This window comes from Hypanus sabinus, chromosome 26 (assembly GCF_030144855.1).
Source record: "Hypanus sabinus isolate sHypSab1 chromosome 26, sHypSab1.hap1, whole genome shotgun sequence".
NCBI lineage: Eukaryota > Metazoa > Chordata > Chondrichthyes > Myliobatiformes > Dasyatidae > Hypanus > Hypanus sabinus.
In genome coordinates this window covers 28,372,722-28,383,676 of record NC_082731.1, presented here as the reverse complement: position 1 = coordinate 28,383,676, position 10,955 = coordinate 28,372,722, and the positions used below count along the sequence as shown (strand labels likewise).

Sequence of the window (10,955 nt, the reverse complement as noted above, 5' to 3'; positions counted from 1 at the left end):
ATAAAGATTTCTGTATCCACCAGCTTCAGTGTCTGTCTGGTGAATTCGTTCACAGTCACAAGGGCTTTACCTGTGATGGACTGGTCTGTATCCATGAGTTTTTGTAGGCTTTTCCATTCAAAGGGTTTCCATACCAACACACTCCTCCCACTGGTTCCCATCCCCCACTGCACTCCTCTGCTCTCCGCACCTCTCTCCCATTAGTTCATGCTCCACTGTCCTCTCCTATCAGATTCCATTATCTTCAGCCTTTTGTCACTTCCACCCTCACCTACAACTTTCCAGCGCTGTTCCCACTTTTCCTTTCCCAATCTGTCAACCCGCTCACCTGGAGGCACCTATCACCTGACAACACTTGCTCCACCCCTTCCCTCACCTCTTCACAATTTTACAGCTTTGCTGAAACATCCGCTTTAATGGATTTCTGAAAAATTTTCTTGCTGTTAAACAGCCCCCCCCCACAACTTTAAAAAGTGACCAATGGTATGGCAAGACTGTCAATGGCTCTGCACGAAAACTAATGGAAATTAAAAGGGAGGGTGTGAACATGCAGACCTCCAACCAATAGAGGCAGGTGGTCTGTGTATTTTTCTAACCGGATAAAAGATGCACGGGAGGAGAACCCCAGGCATTTTAACCAATGGTGGCAGGAATAGAAGCTGGTAGGTGGGAGGTCTGGTTCACTGTGTTTGCCTATCTTTTACACTGGAGTTTCCTTTCACTGTCTTCCTTCGGCTAACAGTCTAGGTGGGAATGGCCTGTGTACATTTACGTCCCCACACTCCGCAAGATCCTCTCCACATCAACTCCTTAACATCAACTTCAATAGTCGATAGGTTTCCAAGGTTTAAGGTGCATTACCACTACCTTCTGAATTGGAGTGTGGTTCAACATATCTAGACCCACATATTTATACAGTATTTGACCCCATATTTATGTTCGTATCCAATTTTATTTAAAAAAAGAACTGTGTTCTTCAAGAAACTGCGCAACATATTTAGAGCAGTAGTCCTGTGAACTTTTCTGCAAAATGCTGTTAATGTTCAATCATATTTTATGCTGTGATAACTTTAAAATCAACCATCCCCTCTCTCGATTACATCTTTTTTTTTACAATATTCACACCTCCCATTATTGTGTTTCTTCATTTAGAACAATGTACTTTAACCCTTTGTGCCCAATCCTCAATCTCGATATTATCACCTCCTCCTTCTTCTTTTTTCCGCATTCCTCGACCATTCCAGTTCTTTCTGGATATTATTTTTAGGTTGAAATAAGGTTTGTATCATTCCACATACAATTTCTGGTCTTGCTACTGAATGCAAGTCTTTTAGACTTCTGATTAGAGAATATTACAACTCTCATTGGTCTCACTTCCTCCACCCACTCCAAAGTGAATAGCCCAGCTGTCATTTCACCTGTATACACAGATAAATCATCATTTATCCTCACCTGCTTTTTCATGTTAAAATCAGGCACTACAAATTCTACCCAAAATCTACTATTATTGTTTTTAAAGCATTGTGTACATTTGAAAATATCCATAATAATAATTACATAATATTCAACAATATTTTCAATTAAAATCACTTCTCTTTTTGAATAATTTAGGATCCATCTCTGGTGCTTCACAGTCATGAAGACAGCCCAGGAAAAGGCTCTGTATCACTCGCTACCTTATTACTAATTCCTGTCCTTCCTGCTTTTCCTTCAATAGTGCACCCTAAACTTCTGAATTTCTTTCTTTCCTTGTCTGAGCATGGATCTAAAAGCTATTGAGTTGGATGATTTTCTCCAGGCCCTTGTAGCTTGACCCAATATGTTAATGAAAGCTGTGTTCTTCTCAGTTCCAGAGGTGTCTCTCCCAACTCCACCTGCATTGCCTCCACTGGTGTTGTCCTTATTCCCCCACTGATTAACCTTATTTCTTGACTTTGAATTCAGCACTTTCTTACTTTTGATTACTTCTTTAATACGTGCTGATCATGTGAGTCTATTTTCAAACCAAATGCTTAAAAATTTAAAATGTTTCCACATTGTCTAGTTCTATTACACAAAGTCTCAGTTTTCAGTGTTTTTTCTATCCTCTTCCTAGTAAAAAGCATTAATTTGGATTTCTTTACCGAAAAGCTGAATTCCCATTTTCATGCCGTTTCACCAAAACTTTGCCACTTGGTGTTTCCATGTTATAAATTCAACATTCCCACCCCTTTTCCACATAGCTCCATCATCCACACACAATGACATTCCAATACTATTTATATTAGAAAATATATCATTTATCATTGTAGTAAATAATAATGGGCCACCCACACTTCCCTGAGGGATTCTATTTTCCACAATCAGTTTACTTGACATAGATTTCCCTCCTCACACCATGATAGATCTTCCAATTTTAAAATCTTTATTCCAATTCAGCATTTTCCTCTAATTCCCAACTTATATAATTTGGTGTTCAAACCTTCCCCATCACGTAACACTGGGTATCCAATTTTCCTGTTGACACCATTCATTAATTTTATCATCTTCCAAACTCTTTCAATGGGAGTTCGTATTCCTCCGGAGTCGTAAAACTTACTCCAATATTTCTGTTTCTACTTTCAAATTGCTTTCTTACTATTGCTTACATTTTTAGTACTGAAATAACTTTGGAAAATTGTGTGTCCTCTATTCCATTCTGAATGCTCGATTAATTTGTCTTATTGCTTCCCCACAGTCTTTTCTCCACCATGGCACCATTTTCCTTTCAGCTCTGTTCCATTTCCTTAGGACACATATTGTTGCTGCTGTTATTATCCCTTCCACAATCTTGTCACATAAAAGATCCACATCCTGATTGATTTCAATATTCTGTCATTCCGGATCACTTATTTCTTTAAACTTTCCCCAATCAGCCTTTTCAAACAGCTGGCATTCTGGCATAATTTCCTGATCTATCAGAATCAGACTTAATATCACCAGCATAAATCATGAACTCCATTGTCTCTGCAGCAGCTGTACAATGCAATACATAATAAGAGAGAAAAATCTGAATTACAGGAGATGTATATCTTTATTCATTAAATAGTTTAAGTAAGTAGTGCAAATGGAGAAATAAATCAGTAGTGAGGTAGTGTTCATTTTTCATTCAGATATCAGATGGTGGAGGTTCACAGGCCTATACTCAGGGAGTGGAAGTACATCCAGGTGGTCAGACTTTCAAACATGTGGATGTGGGATAGCACAGTAAGCACCTGTTGGTGGTATAACATTGGTCCTCTGTTACTACATGTGATTGTTGATTCTTATACAAACATCTGCATGATGCTAAGCTAGGGCACATCGTCAGTGATGTTACCCGTGGTCGTCAGGTGTTTCGGGTCTTTCAACATCATACATCCTCATCCAGGCGACCCGACTGGGGTTGATCAGACCCCTAGCAGCAACCCATGGATCTGCCCTCTTTATCCAGAGCCGTCTTGAAACTTTCTCTGCTGTATCTCTGGTGGTAGAAACGGCTCTCCTTCTTCTCTCTCCCATGATTCCAAGTGCAGTGTATACTTTGCAGAGTGACTGGCCTGCAAAGCCACGACACACAACCTCCACGGGCCAACACTTTGCTCTCCAGCCTCTTCTTTGGTAGTTATTCCTCAGATCTTCATATTTGGCTTTTTTCAATTTGTAGGCCTTCTCCATGTGTTCTTCCCTTGGCATGGTAAGCTCAAGCATTAGAACGTGTTTCGATGATTTCGACCACGACACAATGACGGGCCGCAATGTAGTCTCTGGTGTTCTGTTTGTTTCCCCCTCTTTGACAAAGCAGATAGTATTCTTGACCAACTTGTTTTCCGGCAGATGTTAAGGGTGCTGCAGATTGTCTCAGCAATTGTCCGGAGGACCCGGTCATGCCGCCTTTGATAATGGCCATCGGCAAGAGCTCTGGGGCAGCAGCTCAGAATATGTTCTAGCGTACCGGTCTTCTCACAGAGGGGGCAAGCTGGTCGTTCCCACAGCAATGCAGGTTTGATGGGCTAGGAGGGACATCATAAACAACCTGGATGCGGTGTGGATCTACCTTCCAGAGATCGTTCACGTGATCTTCTGGCACTAGAAAGGGGAGGATGGAAGAGAAGAGAGTGATAGTTTTAGGGGATTCTATAGTCAGGGGGCAGATAGGAGATTTTGTGGGGCAGATCGGGAGTCTCGGATGGTATGTTGCCTCCATGGTGCCAGGGTCTGGGACATCTCAGATCAGGTGCAGGCTATTCTTGAGAACGAGGGCATGAACCCAGATGTAGTGGTCCATGTAGGGACCAACGATGTAGGTAAGGTGAGTGAGGGGGTCCTGCTTAGAGAGTTCAGGGAGTTAGGAGGGAAGCTGAAAGGCAGGACCTCCAGGGTGACAATCTCGGGATTGCTACCTGTGCCACGTGCGAGTGAGGCGAAGAATAGGGTGATTATGCACATTAATACGAGGCTGAGAGCATGGTGCAGGAAGGAAGGGTTCAGGTTTTTGGATAATTGGTCTTTGTTCTAGGGACATTGGGATCTGTTTCAAAGGGACGGTCTACATCTGAACTGGAGGGGTACTAACATTCTTGCAGGAATGTTTGCCAGTGCTGCTCGGGGGGGTTTAAACTAGATGTGCAGGGGGCAGGGATCCAGATTACGAGAGAAGATGATATGATGAAGGATAAGGGAGAGGTGGGGAATACACATTTCCCAAATATTAACTGTGTAAAGGAGAAAGGTGAGACAGAACATGGGTTGGAAAAGTTACATGTACAGAAGGTTGGTCAGAAGGAGCATGGGGTTAAATGTGTAGAAGGTTTGGGTGATCTTGAGAAGCTCATCAAAATTCAAGGTGCAATTAGCCCGATGGAAGTTCAAGGAGCTGGGTTAGGTACAATAGACAGTGTTTTAAGCAAAGAGAGGAGGAATGGGCTAAGAATTCTATACTTGAATGCGCATAGTGTCAGAAATAAGACAGATGAGCTTGAAGCTCAGATGTAAATGGGGAACTACGATATTGTTGGGATAACGGAGACATGGCTGCAAGGGGATCAGGCCTAGGAATTGAGTGTACCAGGGTATACGTGCTATTGTAGAGACAGAAATATGGGAAGAGGGGGTGGGGTGGCCCTGTTGGTGAGGAATGAGATTCAGTCCTTAGCAAGAGGTGACTTGGGAACAGGGGATGTAGAGTCTGTGTGGATTGAGCTGAGGAACAGTAAGGGTAAAAAGACCCTAATAGGTGTTGTGTACAGGCCCCCAAACAGTAGCGTGGATATTGGGTACAAGTTGATTAGGGAGTTAACATTGGCATGTGCTAAAGGTAATGCAGTCGTTATGGGACATGCAGGTGAACTGGGAGAATCAGGTAGGTGCTGGACCCCAGGATAGGGATTTTGTGGAGTGTCTAAGGGATGTATTTTTGGAACAGCTTGTGCTTGAGCCAACAAGGAACGAGGCTATTTTGGACTTGGTGATGTGTAATGAACAGGAATTGATAAGTGATCTTGAAGTAAAGGAGCCATTAGGAAGTAGTGATCATAACATGATAAGTTTTTATCTACAATTTGAGAGGGATAAGGGCAGATCAGAGGTGTCAGTGTTGCAATTAGATAAAGGAGACTACGGAGCCATGGCCAAAGTTAAATGGGTGGATGCCCTGGCAGGAAAGACAGTGGATCAGCAGTGGCAGATATTCTTGGGGATAATACAAAAGATGCAAAAGCAGTTCATTCCAATGAGAAGGAAGGATTCAAAGAGGGGGAAGGGGCCACAGTGGTTGACAAAGGAAGTCAGAGATTGCATAGCATTAAAGAAAAAGAAGTATGACAGGGCTAAGATGAGTGGGAATACAGATGATTGGGAAAGTTTTAAGGAACAGCAGATCTTGACTAAAAAAGCAATACGGAGAGAAAAAATCAGGTATGAGCTCAGTCCAGCCAGGAATATAAAAGGGGATAGCAAATGCTTTTTTAGCTATGTGAAGAGAAAGAAGATAGTTAAGAACAATGTTGGCCCCTTGAAGAATGAATTGGGAGAAATTGTTATGGGAAACAGGGAAATGGCAACAGAATTTAATGCATACTTTAGATCTGTCTTCACCAGGGAGGACACAAGCAATCTCCCAGATGTATGGATGGGCCAGGGTCATAAGATATCAGAGGAATTGAGACAGATTGACATTAGGAAAGAAACTGTGATGAGTAGACTGGTAGGACTGAAGGCTAATAAATCCCCGGGTCCAGATGGTCTGCATCCGAGGGTTCTAAAAGAGGTGGCTCAGGAAATTGTGGATGCATTGGTAATCATTTTCCAATGTTCCTTAGATTCAGGATCAGTTCCTGAGGATTGGAGAGTGGCTAATGTTATCCCACTTTTCAAGAAGGGAGGGAAGGAGAAAACGGAGAACTATCGCCCTGTTAGCCTAACGTCAGTCGTGGGGAAGATGCTCGAGTCCATTATTAAGGACGAAATAGTGGCACATCTTGATGGCAGTAATAGAATTAGGCCGAGCCAGCATGGATTTACCAAGGGCAAATCATGCTTGACTGATCTGTTGGAGTTTTTTGAGGGTGTAACAGGGATGTTAGATGAGGGTAAGCCAGTGGATGTTGTGTACCTAGATTTTCAGAAGGCATTCGATAAGGTGCCACATAGGAGATTGGTGAGTAAAATCAGAGCTCATGGCATTGGGGGCAGGGTTTCAACATGGATAGAAAACTGGTTGGCAGATAGAAAGCAAAGGGTAGCAGTGAATGGGTGTTTCTCGGACTGGCTGGAGGTGACTAGTGGGGTACCACAGGGCTCTGTATTGGGACCACAGCTCTTTACGATTTATGTCAACGATTTAGATGAGGGCATTGAAAACTATATCAGCAAGTTTGCTGACGATACTAAACTGGGTGGCAGTGTGACATGCGAAGAGGACGTTAGGAGAATACAGGGAGACTTGGATAGGCTGGGTGAGTAGGCAGATACTTGGCAGATGTCATTCAATGTGAATAAATGTGAAGTTATCCACTTTGGAAGCAGGAACAAGAGGGCAAAGTAGCGTCTGAACAGTGTAGAGTTAGGTAAGGGAGAAATGCAAAGAGACCTAGGAGTCCTAGTTCATCAGTCAATGAAGGTGAATGAGCAAGTGCAACAGGCAGTGAAGAGGGCAAATGGAATTTTGGCCTTTATTATAAGGGGAATTAAGTACAAGAGCAAGGATGTCCTTTTGCATTTGTACAGGGCCCTGGTGAGACCACACCTGGAATATTGTGTACAGTTTTGGTCTCCAGGTTTGAGGAAGGACATTCTGGCAATTGAGGAAGTGCAGCGTAGATTCACTAGGTTGATTCCTGGGATGGCAGGGCTGTCATACGCAGAGAGATTGGAGAGATTGGGCTTGTACACACTGGAATTGAGGAGATGGAGAGGGGATCTGATTGAAACGTTTAAGATAATTAAAGGATTTGATAGGATTGAGGCAGGAAATATGTTCCAGATGTTGGGAGAGTCCAGTACCAGAGGGCATGGATTGAGAATAAGAGGTCAGTTATTTAAAACAGAGTTGAGGAAGAACTTCTTCTCCCAGAGAGTTGTGGAGGTGTGGAATGCACTGCCTCGGAAGATGGTGGAGGCCAATTCTCTGGATGCTTTCAAGAAGGAGCGAGTTAGATATCTGAGGGATAGGGGAATCAAGGGATATGGGGACAAGGCAGGGACTGGGTATTGATAGTGAATGATCAGCCATGATCTCAGAATGGCGGTGCAGACTCAAGGGGCCGAATGGTCTACTTCTGCACCTATTGTCTACTGTCTATCTTTCGCTCGATCACCTGCTCCCATTTGGTCCAGGCTCCTTGCTGTATCATTGCCACTGCTCTGCTGGTCCTCTCCTCCTCCACAGCTGCCCTTACTTCATTCTGCACCAGTTCATGTCACTCTTTCCCCTGAAGATTCCCAGAACTGCAGCACCCCTCTTGCTTGCAAAACCTTGAACTCCTCCTCGATGGATTTCAGGGGGAGCCTCAGTTTGCAGTTATTCCCATACAGAGCAATGATACTGCTGATGTTCCTTGGTAACCCAGCCATCTTCGCAGGAACCGGCTGACTACCCTCTCTAATTCAGCAGCAGTGGAAATTGGAAACTCAGAGAAGCAGTGGCCAGAGGATTGATTCTTGGTAGTATACCGTGCTGGTAAATCCATGCCTTAAACCACCCTGGAAGGCCAGTCCTGTCAACCTCTTGCAACCATTGTTCAAACTTTCCACAGGTGTTTCTTATTGCCGCCTTATCTCTGAGTGTTGCATCAAACATCTTCCCAAGACTTTTTACAGGGTTCTCTGTGATGGTAGGAATTGGAATGTCCTCAATAGAGAAACAAGATTTCTCCTGTACTCTCCCCTTCATCATCACTACAGATCTTGATTTTGCAGGTTTAAAGGACATCCTTGCCCACCTCATGAAACTTTCCAGCCCCTTAGGAATCCACCTGGCACCAGGCACCGACTCCGTAGTGATAGTCAGATCATCCATGAATGCTCGTATTGGTGGTTGGCGGATCCCAGATCTTGATTTCAGGCCTTGACACTCTGGCTCTGCACATTTTACCAGCATATTCATTTCCAGAGCTAAAAGGATGAGTGAGATGTTGCAGCCTGTGAAGATACCAGTCTCCAGCCCACACCAGTCTGATGTTATTGGCCCTGGTGACTCTCAGGTGGAACTCGTTGTAGTCCATAAGGAGGCCTCTGATTCCTTCAGGAACATGGTGCCTCTTCAGAATGTCTTCAGCAGCCTCATGGGGGATTGATCCATAGGCACTGGCCAAATCCAACCACAAAATCACTAAGTCACCCTTATTCTCTCTGGCCTCTCTCAGGAGCTGTGTGATGACTCCAGTGTGCTCCAAGCAGCCTGGTACCCTTGGAACGCCACCCTTCTGAACGGAGGAATCGATGTAATTGTTCCTCAGGAAGCGCTCCGTCAGGCGCTTTGCCACCACGCTGAAGAAGATCTTCCCTTCAACACTCGGCAAGGATATTATCCTAAACTGGCTGCTTTTCACAGAGTTCTCTTCTTTTGGAATCCACACTCCGTTTGCATACTTCCATTGCTTGGGCACTTTGCCTGTCTTCCAGATGACCTTGAGGATTCTCTGCAGCTGCCAGAGAGGCCTGGGGAAGCATTTGTAGATGTTGTAGTGGTGCCACTCGGACCAGGCGCTGAGCCAGCTCTGGCTTTCTTGACTACTTGCTGAACCTCCTTGAAGAGAGGCTCTTGAAGGTTGAAAGCCTCTGTTGGTTCTGCAGGGGCGATGAGGGCATTACAGTCCCCCAGTTCAACTTCTCTGTCTGGGTTACTGAAGGTGCTTCGAAGATGGTGGTCTATCTGTTCCTTTGTGCAGGACAGCTTTCCTCTTTTCTTTTGTCACAGCAGCTGTTTGGTGAACTGAAATGGGTTACTGATAAACACAGATCTTTTCTGTGCTCTTTCTGTCCTGCGTCTCTGATGTTGCTCCACTCTTCTCAGAGTTATGAGCCTTTTCCTCAGCATCACACACAGTTCTTCCAGTGGTGCCCTTTCCTCATGGTTTGCCAGTTTATGTTGTTGCTTCAGCGCCTTGAGTTCTTTCCAGATGTTGTTGATTTTGGTGGCTCTGTTGTTTTTAACATTTGACTGTTTAGCCCGCTTCTCTTCCTCGGTACCAAATCTTTCTGCTGCCGCAGTTATGATCACTGTTGTCATTATCTGCAATCTCCTCTCCACACGAACTTTGGCCACGGTTTCCAACACTAGATCTACGTCCTCATCAAATCTTTGCCACTCTGCTGTCTGGCAGACTTTGGGCCATCTGATCCGCACGGTCTGAGATGTGATGTTAGGATGAACAGCTTGCACCATGCGGAGGCTCTGGGTACTGTGGGGTGGTTCCTGACCCTGCCCCTCCTATGTCTCCCCAGATTGGGAATCTGTGCATTGTGGTGCTCTCTGTTGCTCATTACACTTCATCCTTGACCAGTGGATTTTCAAGCCTCTCTGATTCTTACACATTTTGCCACAGATGCACTGTATACTTGTTGTCGTTTGTCCATTGCACTGGGTTGGTAGCCTTGTATCCGTCCAGCTGGGAAGCTCTTCCAAACCCCTCTCGGGCCTCCCGCGGGGAAGACATCGGGATGTGCTGTTTCATGCCTGTTCTTACATCGCTCAGATCATACAGAGTCTGCTTTACACTGGCCTGAAGTGGAATGTACACCACTACCAAGATAATCAGTGATATCTCTCGTGGCAGATAAAATGGATGACCCTTGATCGCAAGATATTCCAGGTCTGGTGAGCGGGAGTGAAACAGCATCACAACATTTGTGCACTACAAGGATTTGATCATAAAGCATATTTCACTTCCTCTGCCTTGGAAAGTCTCAGCAGTCCTATCTTGGTGATGTAATGTTAACCCATCAAACTGTTTCTATTCCTATTCGACGTAATGCAGAGTGACGATCATTGCCTATTGTTGTTTCTTTCAAAACCTCCCATCAACACCTTCTTGCTAAAGGTGATGGAACTAATGTTATATCAATTGCTGATTCAGAATCTGCATTCAAATTTACTCTTGTCCCTCTTCCATCATTTCGACATTCCAGATTTTCCTTTTCCATACGTTCTTCTCTCACGGCTCCATCACTGTCATCATGCTCTCCCCACAATGTGCTGTGTGCATTAAAATCCCCACACCATACTGTATTTCCCTGGGTACTAATTTGTTCCAGTAACCCTATTTCTAATTTTTTTTTACAAGGAATATAGACATAATTGATTTCAATTGTACCTTCATTGTCTGTACTTCAGTAACCACGTATTCTGGTTCTTCTCCTTTCTTTAGATCTCTATATTATCAAAAGTTGTACCCCCAACCCCCATTAACTCCATCTTTTCTTACACTATCAGAACCATTAATTACAAAATCGAGAGA

General features: G+C 44.2%; 1 pseudogene; it reads right to left on the bottom strand.

Moving 5' to 3' along the window:
* Window positions 1-3,333: 3,333 nt before the first annotated feature.
* LOC132381714 (uncharacterized) lies at window positions 3,334-9,883 on the bottom strand (annotated as a pseudogene).
* Window positions 9,884-10,955: the final 1,072 nt, after the last annotated feature.